The following is a 21,287-nucleotide window of genomic DNA, read 5'->3' as shown; positions in this document are numbered from 1 at the left end:
ATGCATGAAGGGTCAGTGCACTGGCAACAGCTGGAGATGAAGGTCACACCAACCTGAGAAAGCTAAGGGGGAGATAAAGAGGCGAACCAAGGAAGAAGGATCGTCTTTGCAAGTGCACCTCTATGGAAGAGATGAATGATCCTTGTGGATCTAGGAAGTAACTTTATTGCAAAGTGAAAGTCTGAACAACATTATAACCAGTCAATGCTTCTTAAAAAATACAAATATACACATACTCCCTTTGTTTGCCTGAATGACTAATAGAAAAAATATGAAATGTTACTGCTATAAAATCCGTATTGCTAGAGACACCTGTTTATGTATTTACACAGGGAAATATTTCTTGATTGCCTACCACAGATGTGTTTGTGTTAAATTGCGGCGTTTTGCAATTTTAACTAGTATTCTTAGATTATAATAAAAGTATGATATAATATTAGGTATGTTTCATTTAAACATTGTTAATTAGACTTTGTAAATTTTTTGGGGGGATAAAATTAAGATTTGTTTTACTTTGAAGTGTCTTGAAAATCATCATAATTATGTTTTAATAACATTTTAAATCAGCGTTTTAAATTTGGTTGACAGAATGTGGTCTAAAATAGCAATAACAGTATTAGATCTGGAAGAAACACATGTTGTCCTTATTATCGCTGGCATCTGCTGAATTCTACTGGCAGCTGGAAGCGGACATGGGGGTGGCAGCCCTGCTAGAGGTTGCAGTGTCTGTCTCTTGGTTGTCTGTTTCAATCAAAATTCTAAATCAAGGCAAATTCTCATGGTGGAACAATGTGCTTGTCCGTAAAAACCTCACTTGTTGCTGGTGATGATGTATTTCAAATTAAATGTAATGTTAAGTGAGGGAAATTAAATTGTGAAGTAGAGTTCACATGCGACCGACCTTCAGGAGCATGTTAAACTAACACAGTTTATTCACCTCTTCCACTGTGCCCAGATCATGCTGTGATAAGGCAGTATAAAGGCTGGGTTGTGTTCCTGTATTATATTTCCCCAAGAAATCATATTATAAAAATGTAATAATTTAGTCAGTGTCATGTTCTTGTGTCTGGTAAATGAGATGGGTATCGTGGCCTTTCGGTGGCCTATGATCCAAGAGGGACCTATTAAAATCTGCTCATACAGGAATTGTTAAAGTTACTGAGAATCTAGTTAAATGCCACAGACTGTTGCCTCTCATCTGTACACTGACTGACTGTTTAACTGGGGCAGTAGTCTCGGTAGCAGTAATAACGCTGCCAGAGATATGGCCTTAACCTTAGTGGCTGACATTTTGACCGCTGGTCTCTAAAATTTAAGGTTGCTAAAGCACAAGGTTGGGTTTTCTAAGGTAACTGTAATGTTTTTAAGATAAGTTAAAGTTCTTTATTGATACGCAAGGGAGAAGTGGCCGCACAGAAAACTCAGTGGAGATAAAAGTGCAGTAGAGAAATGGCACAAAAACTAATAAAACCTACGATAAAGACGGCAAGTGTAGATGGCAAAAATGCAATAACACAGTGAAAATAATTTAGTCTGGTATTGAGTTTTGTCATGGTTTGTTTTGTTCTTTTTTGGAAAGCAGACTCATGCAGGTTTTTGTATGACTCAGGACTTTACATTTGCATCGACCTTGGGGTATTGTGGTGGGCTTGAGGCAGACCTGTAGGAGTCTATCAACAATGACTTTGTTTTGATCTACAGGTATGTGCGCTATGTCTTATCAGCTCACCATGACCTTAGTACCAGAACTGAGTGGAATTGCCCACTGCTAGCATCCTGTTTATGTTAACTCTTCTGAACATACCTGTTAGTTCCCTTTATCAGCAAAACAGAGCCTGTCTTTATCCGTACTCATGTGCTCCTAAACTTTTTTTGTTGAATCGTTTTTTTCCGCTCTCTTCTTTGTCTTTTCCTAGTCGCCGTGTCTGTAGTCTATGTGGATATTAATCCCGGTGCTTCAAACTGGCCTCAGGCTCAGAACTGTCTTCTGAAATGCAGATCTGTGGAGGTGTCATCATAGCTCTATGTCTTAGGTGCCTGCGCTAGCCCCCCAGCCTCACTCTCCTATTCACACTGCAGTGATGACATGCATTATTCCTCACTGACTCATCTGTGCGGCCTTAAAGCTGCCAAGATTAAGTTTCCTCTCTAAACTTTTTTTGCGTACAGAAGATTTGTTAGATATTTTTATGCTGGTGTCTGCAAATCAGAATGAGAATGTATATATTGCCAAGTAGGTTTACACCTACGAGGAATTTTCTCTGGTTATTGGTGCATCCAATGAACATAGAACATGAAAACATACAAACACAATAAATACAACACACATAAGAAAAGCAATAAAAAGAAACTATATATTTACTCACTATTTACTTCTTATTTACTCCCCTTTTCTAATATTTATACAAAGTAACATTTATTTAGACATAAACATATCTAAATAAAATATATATAATAGATAAAAGATATAAAAAAAGTGAAGTAAAAAGTGAAATCCGAGACAGTGAACAGTGTCAGATTGCAATCTGCAATGTAGTGCAGTATAATGTAATATGATATAATGTGTTAATTTAACACATCCTTGAGGTGTGGGGGTGGAATAAAAGTCACAGTCAGGTGGGGGTCCCGGGCCTTGTTGATAAATCATATAGATGTTGTGTCTACATTTTTCGACACCCTCCCTTCTCATTCCTAATCTGTGTACGGCCATGTGATGGTCATGTAGACAATGTACTCTCTTTGCACAATTTATTTCTGTCCGGTGACACACTGTGTCCCAGTATTCCTCTTTTTCACAGATCTGTGTTTACAGTTACTTCACACTGGGGTTTCCAGCCTCTAACTAAAGCAAATGACAGGCCTGGGAGAATATGACATCAGAGTCGCAGCCACATGCCCTGTAAGAATGCCTAAATATTTACAAGCCCCCATAACACATGCTCTAGCCTCCCGTTTGTTCAGGTTGTATGTTTTTTAACTCGGCCCTGTGGTTGCCTCTTTCAACTGTAGCTACGTCTATTCTACGTCTGAGCAGATCCCACGCCATTGATTCCTCGGTGGTCTCTAATTACAGTCATTAGGTGGAGTAGATCTGCTGCTTGGGTTAGAGAACTTTATTAGCAAGACCATGTCTCTTTGCCTACAACATAGCGAACAAGCTAATGCCGCTTGCCAGTGTGCGTTCTCTGACAACAAGCTGCAGCTACAATGTTTACCCTCTAGTTTTATCCCATTTCAATTGGATGTGGAGAAGTCTGCAGCATTCCAATAACGGATTGAAGCAAAGTGGGGTGTAAGAGGCCGTGTCAGCGTGGCGTCACTTGTTTCCTGGTGGACTGGTGCTGACTGGCAGCATGACCAAGCCGGAGAAGCCATCTATCCACCACTCCTGAACTCCATTAAGATTTCTCTGCAACCTTCCCTGTTGAGATCGACAATTCACCTCCAGTGACATGTCTCTCCTCCTCCTCCTCCTCTCTTAGATGGTGTCTTTATTTTGAACCAGTTTTTGATCTCTTTCACTTCCAGTCCCTGTGTTTGTCTGTTGTCAAGATGTCATCATGCAGTCCTCCGTGTCGGTTGTTTAATTAGTCATATGGAGTTGGTCTTTGGGTAATGGAAACATTAGCTCACATCTTGGTCCCACTAGGTTCTTAAGTGTCTCTACACCTTCTGACTTGACATCAAAACATGATCCCCTTTGAGCAGCCTGCTAAAACCTGGCATCTGTTCTGCACATTGAGTAATAATAAAACAACCTATAATCAACCCCTCAAAAAACAGCAAGACAATTCAATATGTTGTAATTCAAAGTAGAAAGATAAAAAAAAAAAAATGTTAGTCAGGGAAAGTTGCTTAGACTGGATTTAAGTGATTTGTTGTTTCATTAATGTTCTCAGAGTTGTGATCCTCAGGATCAGTGTTACGCCTTCAACAATCCCTGCTCATTGTGTGCATCACATGACAATGTTTGTTTTGTGAACTGTTCTTCCTGTTTTGATTTTTTGGTGAACAGGTCAGTCACGGAGTTGCGTGACCTCTAGACTGAGTTTTGTGAAGAACCAGGTTAAGCCTTGGTGATGTGGTCAAAAAATATTATTTCATGCCATCCAGTTCCTTATTCTAAGGAAGTGGCGAAAGGTTCTGTGGTTGAAATGGGCTTTCAGGTGCCACAGCCTCGTGACAGAATACAGTCATACCTTTGTCTATCAGCACGCACCTCCTGTTGGCAGGTGTTGATGTTAGCAAGGGTAACCTAAGCTAAGCGAGGCCCTGCATTTCAGTGCATTATTAGCTGCAGCGGACCACCCGTGGAGCTCAGACAAATAAAAATCCCATTTCCTCTCGTTCCGTCTGTGGTATTAAGAGCTGGGGATTGTGCTGTTGTCTGATTGCCAGTAAATAAGCCACTCAATGTGCGACTAGTTAAAGCCCTCTCAGCACAGAGAGGGTGAGGCCTTCCCTCTGTATGCTTCACCTCAGCCAGCTCGATCGTTTCACTGCTTGGCCCACCAAAAATAATTAAAACATCGACCTGGGCAACCTGCTTCCCCTCAGCTTCGCTTCCTCACAGACACATCCACAAACGGAAACAGTACACACGAATGTATAAATGTACAGTGAGTCCACACACACCCACAGTCTGTCTCTCACCCTAAGGGAGCTGGACAACCCAGGCATGCATCCATGAATTCCTCATAACACAATCTGTTGGCTGATCAATAATTCAATTCTATCTGTACGCAAGCATGTCTGGATGTAATCTCACCTGCACCTCCCTCAGTCTTCTCTTAACAAGGTGGGTGTCGAGTCCTTGAGCTGGGCTCAGCTTACGTCTGTGTGTGTCGATAAGTTGGCTTCAGTTAGTTCTCAAGCAGTACTTGTTCTGGTCCATGGTTGTGTATTCACTTTATCTGTGCATGTGTGCGCACACATGAAAGCCCTTGCCCGTTGTGGATTACAGTGTTCATTATTTGAGCTGTGTACATCTCCCGTGTCTTTGTGTCCACAGTGGTGTGTGAATGTGTCCATCTACAGCAAAGACGTGTGCGTGTGCGTGCGTGTGTGCGCGTGTGTGTGTGTGAGCTTAATATGCATGATCTGTCTCCCTGCAGGCAGCGAGATGAATCAAAGGCATGGATCTCATTAAAAGGTATACAGCCTGTAGAGAGGTCAGTGGCTAAGTTCTCTGATTAGTGGGCTCCAGCGGACTGCTTGGGTGCTGTGCTTGCCGGCTGTGGAGACGTGGGGAGTCCCCTCATCCACATGCCTCTCATCCCTCTCCAGCCACCGCCTGGAGGGTGCCAACACTTTCTCACCTCAAGCTTCAGCTCCATCTGCAGGAGTCAAGGAGACCACACCGGGGCACAGTTTTAACCCCATTCATCGTTGTCTAGCCCCCTCTATCTACTACGACTATCTATCACGGCATAACGGGCTGTCCACATCCAGTTTTGATTTTATTCCTATTTGAGTGGCACAGGCCACATTCAGTTTCCATACCAATGACAGCTTCTCTCTGGATATCAAGCTGCAACAATAGCCCGTCAACCAGCTTTCTGGGTTGTTAGTATCTCGTTCCAGGGCCCGGACTCCTATCAAAGCCAGCGACCATGAACCTGCGATGACTTTCAGCCAAGGGCAAAGTGTGTGTGTGACTGAGTTAGAGAGACAGGACACTTCTGAAGCCTGGCTTTGGAAAGTTTCTCCTTTTTGTCTGAATGCTCTTTTTCTTTACCCTCACCATCTCATCCCCTCTCAGTTTAATGCCCTTACAGATAAAACATAGCCTGTAAACTTCCTCTTTGTTTCTCCCTATCCTTCTCTTGCTGATAACCATGGTATCTTGAAGTTGGCCTTGGCAGCATTCCCTGTCTACTAACCCACTCCAACCCGTCTCCTCCCTTTCCTCTCTCCTACTGTGGTAGTGCATTGTATGTAATCAGTAGATGGGGGAAATGGTGTTTCAGTTATTTATTTATATTTTCTATTTTCCCTTTCTCTTCTGGAGCCCATCGGAGGAGAAGGGTGGCAGGAGCGATTGCAGTTGGCGAGGACTGGCGCGTATCTGCTGACTGTCACTTCCATTAAGTGTACTGTCTTCAGACGCCTTCCCTATATACCCAGACCTGGCTCTTAAGAATCCAAGGTCCCCTTTTGTGCAATGTCCACCCTTTTTAATCTTTCATCCCACAGACGTTTTAGTAGTTACAGCGCAGTTTTTTCCCCTTAAAGATGACCTGGTTAAATTTGTAGGTGCATTGTATATTTACACACAGCCACTAAAAAAAAAATAAAGATGCATTCATTAGCCCCTAACACATGCACAGACACACTCAGGCAGGTAGGGAAATTTAACCTCTGCTTTTAACCCATCTGGTGCAGGACACACAGAGCAGTGAGCGGCCATGTACGGCGCCCGGGGAGCAGATGTTGGGGGAGTAAGGTGCCTTGCTCAGGGGCACTAGGCAGGGTAGGGACATTTCTCTTGGATTTTTGGACAGATCAATCCAGGTTCGTCTTTTTGTTGTTTCTCCGTGGAGTCGAACCAGAGACAACCAGAAACCTTTTCTGCCCATAGTCCAAGTTTCTGCCGCTAGACCACCGCCTCTCATCACTTCCATTGATACATTTTTTATTGAAAATTATGATGTTCAAATCCACTGAATAGCCTTAAATGGTAGATTGCCCAAGTGGGAAAAAAACGTATATAGGTCACCAAAACCTGAAAAGGCATGTCAATTATTTTTCAGATATTAAGAGTTAGGTGAATTTCCATCTTTCCTGCAGTGCCAGAAGTTGATGCAAACAACTCCCACAGGAGCTCCAAAGTTTGCTGATGACTTAAAAAACCTCTGTCTGTACAAAAGCAGCATTGGAAAAAATTGTTGCTGCCGTCTCTAATGGATTATTACTGCATTACTGTGCTGCAGGAAGTGGTATTGTAGATTGCTCATCGGAATGGTTAGTACAGAGATGGTGTTAGACTTCCTCTCTTGCGTCATCATTTTGACAAACAAGAATGTAAATATTTCTAATCATTATCGACCCTTTTAAACGCTAAGTTGAAATCAGTCAATACACAGTTAATATATGAACAAACCACACATTTAGAAAACTTCTAATTGAACTTAATGATTTGCTCTAGCCTATCTGAGCTGAAACCTTCCTCCTGGTCTGATTGATGTAAACCGGACTCTAACTTCAACCAAATCAAGGCAGATTTTTCTGAGAGGCGAATGTCATTTTTGTTCCTTATACTGGGACAGATGACTTGTGTCCATTTTATTCTGAAGCCCATGTTCTCGTATTGCGTGTGAATTACTTACCTATTGCCCTTTGTTCTCTAATCTGTCAAAATGATGAAACGGCCTTCAGATTTTTCTGTTATTGTTAAAAAGAAAAAAATCACGAACGGTGGAAAATATTCAGTTGAGGCAACCAAAAGAAAAATGAAAGTTACTACTGACTACACCAATGTGACAAACTTTCGAAGAGAGAGAGAAAAATAAGTGATTTGGCTTCTGAGTTTTGGGCATCTCTGTCCTCTGTCCTCTAAGAGCAGAGAAGGATGAAATCACTGCAGTCCACACACCACCTTGCTGCTCCCACTGCCTCTCTACTCTTCCAGTCTATCCCTCTCAGGTTTGGTCAATTAATAAAGCTTGACATTTATTGGAAAAAACAATTAAATGCGCTTGGTTTAAGGATTTTCTCGTATACAAATCACTCTGCCAGTGTTTTTTTACACATCACTGGGCGTCCTGATTCACGCACAACAGTGCGCTGCCAAAACATAGGCCTCAAAGGAATTCAGTGTAATGCTCTGCAAGAGCCTTTTCCAAAGGGCAGTGCAGCACCACTTGTTGTCATACTCTGTTTAGCAGAATAATCAGCGCTTTAATAAACAAAAGTTAGTTCAGAATATCAATTATACTTTTTCTTTATCTGCAGTCATGGCACACCAAGAGACAATTATGAGTGATTATGGGTTTTGTGCTGTCTCTCACTGGTGATGATTAGTCCAGATTTGCTTATAAATCACACTTTTTCCATAAATAACTTCTCTCCCTGCCCTCTGCTCTCATTTTAAATTTCTTCTTAATAATAATGAATGGCTGTACGCTACGATTTCTTTTATATCATAAGTATGGAAGTCAGTCGTTGAGTGTGTTCTATTGAGGCAGCGCAGTGTGTTTTTTGTTTAGGCAGCCTCAGGGGCCCACTAACATTTTCCTTCAGTCTCATCCCAGTCCAGACACGCTCCTCGCTCTGGTATGACAAACATCTCCACAGCGCTCGCTCAAACTAAAGTCGACTCTTGATGGCACACAGTCATCTCCATGTACTTAATTCTTTCACACTTGCATACAGATCCACAGTCTCTTGTCCCTTGCTCTCTGTTTATCTTTGTCTCATTGTCAAAACACCCTAACACTAACACTCTCTGGAGTCTCCCGTGAGTCTCCGAACACCGGGCTCTGGGGTTTCTCTTTTTTCCGATGCGGGCTGGGGTAATGACATGGTTGTCGCCCTCACTGCGGTCGCTGTGAAACATCGGATCCGCTTCACAACCGCACATTTCTGTCTGTTTGTGTAGGGTGATGAAGTGTGCGTTTTTATCTGGAGTTGTGCCATCAGCCCAGAGTCACAGCATCATAGCCCTCGATGGAAAGGAAACCATGTTTTGTTTCACCTCACCTCTTACTTTTTCCATCACTACTTTTTTCTTATTTTATTGAAACAGTCCTTGCATCTTCACTTCTTCCCCAATGTTAGGAATAATGTGTAAGGCTTGATTTTGACTGAGACATGACCAGATTTTGGGTCTCTTCCAGCTGCTGCAGAGTTTTTGCATTTTACCAGAGCAGGTAAAGGTTGCAGTGGAACCAATTATAGCAATGGGTTTTGTGCGCAGAAAGAGTAACATGGTGGTAGTGGGTGTGATGGTTTTTAATGGGACTGAGCCACACAGATGTAAAGAATTGTTGTTTTTGGTGATTGCAATGGTCAGTATGTGATAGCTTGGCCGGCAGAGCAAAATCCACTTGAATCCGTGACTGATTGTTTAGATCAAGTACCACTCGCAGGCTCGGCCACATGTTTTCCCACTACTTTTTGATATTGCTTTTGTGTTGCATACATTTATAATTGAAATGAGAGTAGAATTGAGTTTCTTCTTTTTGCAAATTAAACTATCTAAAGGACTAAATTAAAGGCCTGTGCTGTTGGGGTTAAGTGCATGTGCTTCCATCTGTTACTCACATTGCTCATAAGCATTGTTTTGTAGTTTTATCCAAGCACTAAGTAGAAAAAGGGAATTAAATAACCCTGAGTTTTCATTTCCGACACTCATAATTGATGTGCTGGTTGTTTGCTTATTCACAGTGGGGATTAAAAGCAAAGACTTATTCCTTAGATAGTATTCTTAGGATGTTATCTCTTAAGTAATGAAAGTGTCCCTTCTTCCCCATCTTTGGAGGCAGTGTGTGATCCTACGTCTGGCCAGGGGCTGTACGTTAAATGATATGGCTGGGGCCATTAGCTAGATCTTTGTCTGTTCATACTTCTGGCTCTTCGTGATAGCTAAAGTGTTTTCTGCTTAATAACCATACTGTCATATGCTCTTTTGTAAGGATGCACATTAATCTAAATGCACGCCAGCACGCTAAGAAATGTATAAGAGAATGCCAGTTCACACGTTTTTGCTTAGCTCAGTGTAGGCTATTGAATAAGTGATTTGTATTTTTGCCCTCACTCTTGTTTGCAGTAGCCAATCTGGACAGGGGGTTGTTATCAGAAGGCCTGAATGAAACAGCTGCTAAGCACTCTTCACCACAGCTCCGTTCAAGTCCATTCTACGCCTTAGAAAATGTTGTGTTCTGCCCGTTGTGTCCGACACGCTGCTCGCTAATGGCGCCTGGCTCTGATCCAACCTTATCCCAACCCAGAACCTGGATTTGGCTGCTGCATCAGGCCCCTCTCACAGCTCTGAGACTTACCTGGATCACGCCATCCAGCGTTTGCCCTGGAGACAGTTTTCCACAGTGGTTGTGGTATTTGCAGGTTAAGCCCTACCCCATGGACTACTCTGAGAGGGGGAGGCTAGCACCTGCCACTGCTAACACGCTAATATTTTGCGACGAGAGGTTTTCAGCAAAGCCCTGCAGGTGAGGCACACCGTGTCTCACCAGCCGAGTCACATTGAGATGGGTTTTGCTACAATTTGGCTCTGCCCTCTCCCTGTCCTTGACTCAGGGAACTGCTATTGAAATCAAGTGCACGTACAGGCTTGTCAGCTCTATGTAGCTGCTAGCCTTAGAACATCACCCTTATCTGTGATGTCACTTGCTTCCTCCCGTGTCCATGCTTGTCTGAGCCATGTTGGGAGCCCCACCCCCTCAGCCCCAGACCTGTCTGTTTGGCTGTAATGCAGCTTAAGCCTTTTGTTGAGAGGGGCATTAGCCTATTTTTGTGGGCATGCACCCTTTGTTATCCGGACCTGGGAATGGCTGCTCCAGATGGGTGATTAGTCACCACTGTGTGTATGTGTCTTTGAGAGACAGTGAGAGCGGGGCTGGTATGTGACCGTAGATCGCTGTGATTACAAGGGCATGAGGCCGACAGCCTAAAACACGCGTGCTTGCATTGGCTCATGTCATGTGTCTCTGTACGTGTGTGTGGGTTCAGATTTTCTGCATGTTTATCATCTTATAGCAGAACCCCCCCCCCCCACACACACACACACACAAACACACACACACACACATACAGGAGCCCACCACACCAACCCCAACCCTCCTCAGTAGTCACAGACAGCTCTCATGCTTTTTGGCTGTTGTAATAATAGCTATTGAAAAAACAGCCCAGCTGTTGGCTCACAAAATATCAGAATGAAAAATGGAGGGGAGGAAGAGCAGGAAGAAGAAGACTAGGATGAAAGTGTCATTAGCCCTCCATTGTACAGCTGCAGTCTTGTACAGTTTCACAGAGCAGACCAAACAATAGCAAGAACATGCACGTGCACCATGAAAGATTAATTGGTTGCTGTTAGCTGTAACTCTCATCATCACCTGCAGCATAGAAGGTTGGCAATACAGAAACAAAACATGTTGCCTGGTACTTGCGAGGATAATAAGGCACCAGGGGGAAAGGGGTTTTTCTTCCTCGTCTGGCCGCTGGCTGACCAAAAGTTTCCAGAGTCGAACACCAAACCAAAGTTAGAAATTGATTCTGAGATGCTGTTGCTTTGTGTTCACCTGGTGTAGTTAGCGTGGCGACAGCTCATCAGCCGGCGCTGATTGCACTGTGGACATGGATAACACCCCATTTAGAGGTTGTGTGGGTGTGTGAGGAAGAATTAGTGTAAGCGTGCATGCAAGTGAACAAGTGTGTGTGTGTGTGGCACACTCCTGTCCAGACACATCTGCCTGGCTTTAATTAGTTTTGCCTGGCACAGGGACCGACTAGTCTCTCTGGTGTTTAATAACAGCCAAGACAGCAGGCATTTATCATGGTCTGAATACATCTGAAGGATTGTGCATTAATTTGGCCAAAATCACTTTAAAGTGATTATGCTCTTTCTATTTTCTGTTTTCATTTTCTCTTTCTCTCCCGTTTGTCTCCTTTCACTTCCTGTTTCGTCAGTTATTGTATCAATGTGTCATGTGTCTGACCCAAATTTCCAGGTCCCTGAGGGCTTCCAGGGCTCTTCCTGTGCCGCGTCCCCCCTGCTCTGTTTGATCAGAGTCATCGTAGTGAGAAGTGTCCCAGTCAGAGTGTTTTGTTGTCTCCTCAATCAGAATCCTTGGGAGCAAACAGACCCCCTCTAAATGCCTCCCCTCTCAGTGTCTGTGCCTTTCACTTTCCTCTCTCCTGACTGCAATCACGGCAGGAGACTTTCGCTGATGAACCAACATGAGCTGACACACAAGCTCTCCTCCCTTAACCTATCTTCTCCCTCTTTTCCCCCTCCATCCCTTCACATCTGTGAATGTTACCTGACAAGTCACATTTGTCAACCCCCTCCCCAATCCTTCTTTTTCAGTCCACTTGCCACAGCCACCTGATCCTTCCCCCCTGTTGTTCAGCCAGTGCCAACAGAGCTGAGGAAGCGTGCATGTGTGTGTGTGTGTGTGTGTGTGTGTGGGGACAGGGAGTCTGAGAAGACAGAAACTAAACTGAGGAGAGCCGAGGTGCACACAGGTGCAGCTCCTCAAGCCGCCCAAGGGATAGCTGTCATATACTCTTTCTAATTTTGGCCCTATTTCTTCATGTCATTCCCACTGCAGCCTTTGTATATCTCACTCTTGTCTTACCAAGGACTCGCTAAGCACCCTGTCAGGACAGGGTGGCCCCAAGAGGGGCAGTGCCCACAGGGAGTGTCCCTCCGGCTGTTGCTCCAGCTGTTGCTCTTCACCAGTCTTCATCGCTTTTGTATTGTATGAATATTGTTTTTGTTATTATCGCTGACTTAGTACAAGGGCAATTTCCCCTTAAGGGATAATAAAAATTTCGTCTACTACTGTAATATATTGCAAGCCAGAAGGGCTGAAAAATATGGTGAAGAATTCAAAAGCGGCAGGAGCAGCAGCTAACATTGCCCCCAAGCTCCTCTTGAAAGCTGAGTGAATGCAAATGGACTTTTTTAAATAAAGCAGAGTTCCCCAGTCGTAATCGTCTGCATGCCTAGCACAATGCTGCACAGCCCCATATCCCCTCATTCAATTCCACAGAAACGTCCTTTTTGGTTGGGATTGGCTGTTTGATTCCTTCCACTGTCAGCTCACTGGAGGAGATTGCTTTGATTTTGGAGCGGACTTGACCAGATTAAATTGAGTCGGCCCGGGCCGTGTGGACGGGTGGCACCCAGCCATCATCTCATTTGTGTGTCACATTGTCGCAGCTCCCCTCCATTTTTGTTCCCTTCCCTTTGTTTGCCTCATGCTTCTGCCCAGTATCTGGCCAACGATTGATAAGACCCAATCCCGACAATGCTTGGCAAGCTGCACAGGATCAGTGGCGATGGCGCTCATGCATTGTGATGAGCGTGTGTCTGCTCAGGCTTTTGGAAGGGGATGGGAATGTGGCTCATGTCATTGTTTATCTACCTTTCTACTTCCAGATGGCGCTCAGCAGAAAGAATGTGCTTCTTGACACACTCTTTCTCTACGTCTCCCTTTCCCCATTCCCTCCCTTTCTCCACTTCTCCTGTGGCTCAGTCTGGTGTATAGGCATGAATTCAGGTCCAGAACTTCACAACATGAGGTGAGGGGGAAGGTGGGGAAAGAGCCAATAAGGCAGCTTGTGACTTGAGAGGGAGCCCTGCAAAGTCAGGTGGTAGACTCTGAATGTAGCTGTGTGTGTTAAAACTTAAGAGTGAAAACATATGCGCCAGTTATCGTATCTCTGAGACTGTAGCACTTTCCTGTCTCGTCATGAGTGTTTGTGAATCTGAATCATTGTGCATGAGTGTGCCACATTCGAAACACTTGACACGTTTTATCATTTTTTTCGAGGTCATTGAATCATAAAAATCTTGTCCCAGGCAACAACTGAGGCGGCCGGCCCCGGCCCTCTTGGCTGTCTGGATTGATGGACGGTCAATTCCAGCTGCGGGAGATAATCACAGTGTGTCAGCCTCCTCCGATCCAAACTCTTATCTGTGTCTGCCCATTGCCAGCATGCCACAAATAACCACAGGGACGCGCATTTCTCTTTATTGTTCCAGAGCCCTGAGGGAGGGAACAGGGTTGTATGTTCTGAACTTGGCTTTGCAGGTTTTTGCGAGTGTATCCTCTGCTGGATGGATGGATGCGTTATGAGCTGCGTACAGCACTGTGTCTGTTGATAAGCCTTTTTTTTTCCAAGTCCTTACTCAGAAACCTTGATAATGGTATCAGTTTGGATTCTGGCATTGTCCTGGACACAATTAAGGCTTTTCTTAAATCTTCTTAATTTGTGTTATCAAATAAAGATTACTTCACCAGAGTGTATAGTGCAACAACAGACTTTGGTGAAAGTATTCTTTACCCAGAGTGATATGTGCTAATTGTGGCCTAATGACAAGCTGTTAAAGCTTAGAGTGGCAAAAAGCAGTCGATTGGTGAGGCTTTCTGCCTTTCCTGTGCTGGCTGATTACGCTGTCTAGTTAATGCACCCTCCTCAGATACAAATAGAGAGTGGTTATTGCATCAGGAGAGACAGTCAGCATGTCAAAATCACCCTCTCCAACAGACAAGAGAGGGAGATAAAGAGAGTTGGAAAAGAGTGAGAGAGAATATATTCTGGAGTGAATTTCACTGAGGGGATGGACGCGTGGTGGTGCAATTATGAAATATAGCTTTCTGTTTCGATAATGGCCTTTTCTCTACAGGCTATATATAGGCCAGTGTAAATGACTTTGAGAATGGTCCACAGTGTCATATAGATGATGGCCCATAGATTCTAACGGAGAGCAAAGAAAGTTTCCGGTGAGAAATTGTTTTAAGATGGCACTCTTTTGAGCACAAATGTTGGAAGTGACACCTGGGGACACTGTCACAAGTCAGTGTACAGCGCTCCCAACACGACGCCTCTCTCAAGACTTTGTCCTTTTGCCACTCTTCGTCTCCTTTAGGGATGGGCGTTCGATTAAATAGTCTTCATTGATCGTCGGGAGAATTAATGACGAATTTTCGATTAATGCGGAGCCGACAGCTAGAGGCCGGTGCTACCAAACACATTACCCAAAATAATATAATAATAATAATAATAATATAAAAAACATCATGTTAAACAACAACTTAACCAAATCTATATAATACTTAGGTCTGACAGGTTTTGCCAGTTTTGCCAGAACTCAAAACTATCAAACAAGGCACAGAGTTGAGAAAGCTTCATAAAAATAACCAGTAACTTGCATACAACCTCAGCACCAGCCTACGGGTTTGTGTTGAGAAATATGAGCATGTTAACATTCCCCGAGGTCAGACGCGAACGCAGCCTGGTGACGTTCAGTCCAGCCGCTGAAAAAACTCGCTCTGAGGGGACTGATGTCCCCGTGATACACAGGTAGCTCCGTGCTAACTTCGCTAGCCTGGCCGCGGCTCCGGTGTTCGCGCTCCCCTCGTCTGTGTCAGACCTCGTCTCCCCAGTCTCGGCGATAGCTTCGCAGTATTGGCAGTGATTTTTTAACTCAAAATGGTCCCACGCTACACTTCGCCATGACCTCTTAATGTTTACTTTGGAAATGGAAATACACGGTAACTTGCAGCCAGTCGCAGGTAACCGAGTAGGCCTGTGGCGTTTTTTTCAAACACTGCCCCACGTGGTCTAATGTGTAATTAGTGAATTTCTCGATGAGAAAATAATTTCCTCGACGAAATTCTTAATGATCAATTAATCGATCGTCGATTAATTATGCCCATCCCTAGTCTCCTCCACTTCCCATTCTTCTTATGTACATTATGTGTGGGAGTGCACTTCTATGTGAACCTGCTCAAATTCTTCAAAATGAAAAAGAGTACTCTCACATGGGCTGTTTTTCCTTCACCATTATTAATCACCAGAGGATCACATGATTGTTTCAGCCGTAGGTCCATATTCATGAAAAACATCTTTCTCAGCACAACCATTTGCTGCAAGTCACACATGAAAGATCAAAGAAACATGGTTGCATCACGGCTCCCATTTGTGCCATACACCCACACTGGCTGCAGCACAGCTTACTATGCATCTGTCTGGATAGATACTCAGAGGTGGTACAAGCCAACCCCTATTCCAGCAGATGAGCCACAGTTGAGGAAAAAAATGGGGTACCATAGAACTCCTTTCTACCTCTCTGACCATGCTTACTCATCTGTTTCTAAGATACAGCAAGATGCTGACCAGGGTTGATGCCATTGTAATCTCGAAGCCCATCGGCTATTGTGTGATAATGAATTTGCCTCTCGGAGCAACAGACAATATAATATATATATATATACACTTAATAAAATGTATAACCTCGGCCAAGACTCAATCTTCCGTTCACCAAATACTGACGAGATTCTTTTATCACACAAGTTGACCTTCTCCACACAAAACACAAACAGCGCTACTTTTTGTAGGCTTTTCAGGTCCAGACGACATTTTGGCTGATGTCTTTTATCACCTTTCAGCAAATGAATGCAGATAAACATATAAGCCAATGCCTAATACCTTTTTTAAATCCATTTGTTCTATTGCTCTCCACACAGACTGTTAACCTGCAGGCAACCATGGCTATTATTAGTCAAATTAGTAATGGAAACCAAAGAGCGTCCAGCCACGAAATCTGCTGCACATTCAATATCTGTTTATTATTGCGTCATTGTGTCATTGCAAATCAAATCTATCAAACATCAGACAATTATTGGATCACCAGTAACATGATGATCTGCCCCATTTACCTGTGAAAACTATGAGGTTAATGTTTGGGTTGGCTTCTGTTTTTGTGTCAATCGTTGTTGTAACTCCTCTCAGTTTAGCTAGTTTGGCTTCAGGCAAGTAAAAAAAAAAAGCTAATCGAGTAAAGTAAATGAAATCGGTTCCATTTCCACTCACATAAGCATCCCGCATCACACACATAGGCACAACCAAAACAATCGGCGAGGGGAAGCCCCCTTGTGGTGCCGGTGCACAGCCGTGCCTGACTCCACACTTTTATTATTATGATTGCCTGCAAAAGGTGGTGGGCCGCTGAGTCCATTCACTCTGCCAGACAGCTTCATAAAGCGACTGCCGGTGGTTCCCAGTGGGGCCCTCATCAGTGGCAAAGAGCACTGAAGCGCCTCTGGACTTTGCTCTCTGAAGTGACAATAGTTCTCCTGCCGACAGAGGCAGAAAAGAGAGAGGGGAGGGTAGAAAAAAACAAGATGGCCGCCAAGCAAAAAGGTATCTGTTGGAGGACTCACAAGGAGGTCATCCAGGAAGTAATGAGGTGAAACATCGCTGAAGAGCAGTAACTGTCAATCATTTTGGACATTGTTGGTTTATAATGAGTGCCTGTTGTGAGTGGTAAGCAACCGCATAACTAGACAGCTTGGCTAAATGTAGACCACCTGTACTCTCCTCCTCCGTCTGCCCCCCTTCTGGTAAAGTGCTCCATTCGTCATTCTTTTTTCCTCCCTCAATGAAAACCGGGCAAGTAATACTACCCATGGGCCATTTCCCCGAGAATAAGGCGACGTCTATCTTGCACACATCTCCTGCTTTGGCATTAAAACCTTGACTTTCCCGATCCCTCCCTCCTCCCCCTCTTCTTCTATCTTCTCTCTATCTTCCACCCCCTTTCTGGTAGCCGTCACAGCCGCTGAACGATTTCCTCTCACTGGGAGGCCCCTCCGAGTCACTGTGGCAGTGTCAAACGAGGCTCCTATTTAAGCTCATTAAATGTTTCCAAGAGAATAGGAAATCAATGGTGCATACCGGTGCGCAAGAACTTTTCTCTTAATTTAATTTCCCCTCCCCCTATCTGTTTGCAAATCTCTCTTTCTTTTTCTCCTATCACTCTTTGCCTGTACTCTCCGGCGTGTCGTTCTCCTTTAAGCGGGGAGAAGGTTGTAGTGATGGGTGAGGTGGGATACTTGGGATGGTGTGGGAGGGAGAATCTGTTGCCTTCAGAAACCGTTTGGAACTTAAATCTGTGACCAGCACCATGGTGCAAGGCTGTCCAGGCTTCTCAGTGTTGTTTAGTACTCGTCATGGTCGACCTGAACGTTTTGTGCAAACTGACCTCAGCCGTGGAGCTTTAGTTTAGTTTTTTCTTTTAGGCCATGCTGTTAAGGGAACAGATTCGGCCCAGAACAGAATGCTGCGTTAAAAAGAAGTGGGAGTTTATTATGTTCCTGTGTTGGTTTGGGATCACCTCAGTTTGAAAAAAATCCAGACTTGTGGTTACTTCTTCTGTCATTTTGACTTTCACTCATCGTCTTCTCCTGTTTTGTCCTTCTCTGTCCTTTGCTTCTCAGATGTTTGTGTTGCATTAATTGTGTGTGTGTGTGTGTGTGTGTGTGTGTGTGTGTGTGTGTGTGTGTGTGTGTGTGTGTGTGTGTGTGTGTGTGTGTGTGTGTGTGTGTGTGTGTGTGTGTGTGTGTGTGTGTGTGTGTGTGTGTGTGTGTGTGTGTGTGTGTGTGTGTGTGTGTGTGTGTGTGTGTGTGTGTGTGTGTGTTCGTTCTATAGTTCTATCTGGCAGTGCTTTGTGCTGTTTGAAACCATGCCTGGGGGCTGGGCCCACACCTTCTCTGGTGCTCCTGTAATTGCTCTTCTGGGGCCTTGTCTCTGGCTCTGAGCCCGTCTCCATCACTCTCACTCTGTCTTTCTCCCTCACTCTTTGGCCTCCTCCCTTCTTTTTTGCCCTCACTCCGACCCCCCCCCCCTCCCCCTCTTCTCTCCCTGCGTGCCTCATTATGGCTGATCCCCACCTGCTCGATCTGGGAATACTCTTTATACACACACACATACAGAGGTTTTCAGCAGTGCCTGTCACTCGAATGGTTTGTGTGCTATCGGTCATAATACAGGTTTGCTTATACTGTTTGAGCGAGAAGTTGAAACAGTGGTGTCGTCACATGGTGCAAACTGGCAGATTTCTCTGTTCTGGGTGTGACAGCACCATTTTTCATAAAATCCCAGCCTCATCAACCCCTTTACCAGCCTTTGTGTACATTAGCATCAGCCACAGGTTTCCCTAACCACAGGCCTGCACTTTTCCTTTTCCATTCCAGCCCTCCCTCCAACCTTTCACCCTGCAGTACCACCATGCCTGTTCCCGGGCTAGGGAGCTCACATTGAAGGATAATGGATGTGGCCAGTTGCAGCTGCTCAGGAGCAGAGTACTATCATAGGAGTTATCTAGGCCTGTGATGAATGGTTGGGAGCTGTGTGTCTCCACCGATCAATAAGCCACTAGCACCCAGATGAGCCTGATGCCCCCTCGCTTGCGCTCCCCCTATCCACACATATATCTCCCTCTCATAATCTCCCAGTATGTTTGTGAACTTCTTCCCTCCAATTCATGGCCTGAATTGGACCATTGATCTGTTATCGTGGCTTGTTTTAAAATAAAGGGCCAGTATCTCCTCTCCACCCAAGCCAGCAAGTTTTCTGACAGCAGTTATTGCTACACTGGCAGCAAGGCGCACAAACATTACTTAAGCCTGATCGAAGGCCCCGTAATCGGAGAGGGAGAGGAGGGAAAATGAGTGAGACAATGAAGCTCCTACCCCCACTCGGGAGTGCCACTGAGGTTTCCAATAGCAAGGCTGATGCAAGCAGAGGTCCCATGTGGATATATACACACACTTGTAATGCAGGCGTACACACGTGCATACACATTCTCTTTGTCAGGGCTCATTGAGCACAACCCGTCCCATAGCACCTCCAAAAGCCCCACCCAATCTTAGCTGAAATGACATGTCTGTTTACCCTCATCTTTGTCTGACTGTTTTGCACATGCATCATGTATGTGAGGTCTCGCCAGACCACCAAAGCATGTAAACGTGTATTTCTACCGCAGAACAACAGGTGTATCACAGCCTGTATGTTGGTTTTTGATGGTTTTTTTTTCTTCCCTATGCCTCTGCTCTGTTGGCAAGGGATTTGCGATGAAAAGAGCAGACTGCAAATCTCTCTCCCCATCTTTCTTTCTTCCCTCCAGGGACTTTCTGTAGCCTGTATCCTCCTCTCCTCTCCCCTCCTCTCCGATCTTCCCTCTGATCTTGTGTTGTCTCTGTCACAAAGAGCAGATTCTCGGCCTGGTAATTGCATGTCTGCTGGCCACCACACCTGTTGCTGTCAGTGCAGTGGTGTGGGAGAGAGGGGGAGAGGCTTTGCCCTCTAACCCACCACCACCTCCTTTGCGGGTGTAGACCCACAGGGAGGCGGAAGTGTGATTGGGCGAGTGTATAAATGTGCGTTGCATAGGGTGCTCTCAAAGTTGATTGTGTTTATCTATAACCTTGAGTTTCACCTCTAGCATGTGTGTCCGTGCAGATGCATGAGTGTTTCTTCTTAAACCTGGCCCATGCTGATGGCTCACCCTCTCTCCCCCTAATCCTCTCCTCTCTCCCCTTATCCAGAGCCTAGGCCCTTAATGAAGCTGGGGGTCAGCGGCAGTGTGCGGCTAATTGGCCAAGTTTGCCCGGGGCTCCGGCTACCTGTGATTGAAGTGTCCACAGAGGGCCCACTGTGCAGGCGCCTCTGCACCCTGCTCCGTTCCACTCCAACAGCCAAGACGCTCGCTGCACCCTTCTCTGCCTCTCCCTAGTGAGTAGCACCCAAGGTCATTCTATTTTCACTTACACTCCCAATACTTTGTCCAGTTTCATTTCTTATATTGTTTTCACGCAACGAAGAGTCCTCAGGGTCAGACTATCTGATTCACCTGCAATGATTCAGGACGTGCTGTATTTCCTCTTATAAACATTTATCTTTTCTGCCAGTATTTTTTCAAGCTCCTCTTACTCCTCTTTGTGTCTAATATTTCTGCTCGACTTTTATTCCCACACTTGGTCCCAGCATTTTCTCAATTCTGTTGGCTTATGCCACCCTCACACTCTCTGTCTCCTCACTTGCCACAGTCGGATTCGGGCAATTACCATGGTCCCCCATTGGCCAGCAGCCAGGGGAGAAAAAGAGAGAAAAAAAAAACTTCCAGCTTATTTTTCTCACGATGGGTCCCTGGCCAAGCTGTATCGCACTGCTCTGAGTTAACAGGAGGAGTTGGAGGCGATGGTGTGGGGGTGTCTCTAATTAGTTTAGCCCTCAGTTTTACTTGTTAAAGAAGTCCTGGCTACCCATTGTTTGGCCGTCAGTACAAGAGTAGTGGTAGCAGGGCAAGAGTGAGCTCGGGGAAAGGATTGAGCAGATAGTGGGAGGCAGCAGCTCTGCTACCCAGGCTACAGTTGACGTTCTCACCTGGGAGATACACTGGCAAGGGTCAGCCCCCATGTGCCACAGTAGACTAATGAAAACACTTTTTTTGTTTCTGGGCTCATAGAAGTGGAACATTGCTGGCTAGTAAATGGTCAACTCTGTGTTAGTGTGTCAGGAAACAATAGTCCAATTATGAGTCAAGTCTTAGCTTACAAGTTGTTATAAGTTATATAATGTCAGAACTTTATTTTCACACCAGTAGGTTCCTAGACTTGTTTATTAAAGGCTGCAAGTTATTAAATTTGCACTGATGCTCATTAAACAAAGATCAACTGGGGACGGCTGCTATTATGGGTTTATATAGACAGCTGTAAAATCCTCTTCTTCTCACTCTTCACCCAAGAGTAGAAGAA

General features: G+C 44.7%; 1 protein-coding gene across 1 annotated transcript in view; it reads left to right on the top strand.

Moving 5' to 3' along the window:
• The window catches only part of plxnb2b (plexin b2b), a 127,109-nt gene that overhangs the window by 6,524 nt on the left and 99,298 nt on the right, over positions 1-21,287 (top strand). The window contains exon 2 of the mRNA XM_062390111.1: positions 20,079-20,265. The gene's annotated coding sequence lies outside the window, so the exon portion shown is untranslated. The remainder of the gene's footprint in view (positions 1-20,078; positions 20,266-21,287) is intronic.

The sequence above is a fragment of the Platichthys flesus genome, chromosome 6 (assembly GCF_949316205.1).
Source record: "Platichthys flesus chromosome 6, fPlaFle2.1, whole genome shotgun sequence".
Taxonomy (NCBI): domain Eukaryota; kingdom Metazoa; phylum Chordata; class Actinopteri; order Pleuronectiformes; family Pleuronectidae; genus Platichthys; species Platichthys flesus.
Note: the sequence above shows the minus strand (reverse complement) of the source record. Positions and strands in the feature narration are given on the sequence as shown.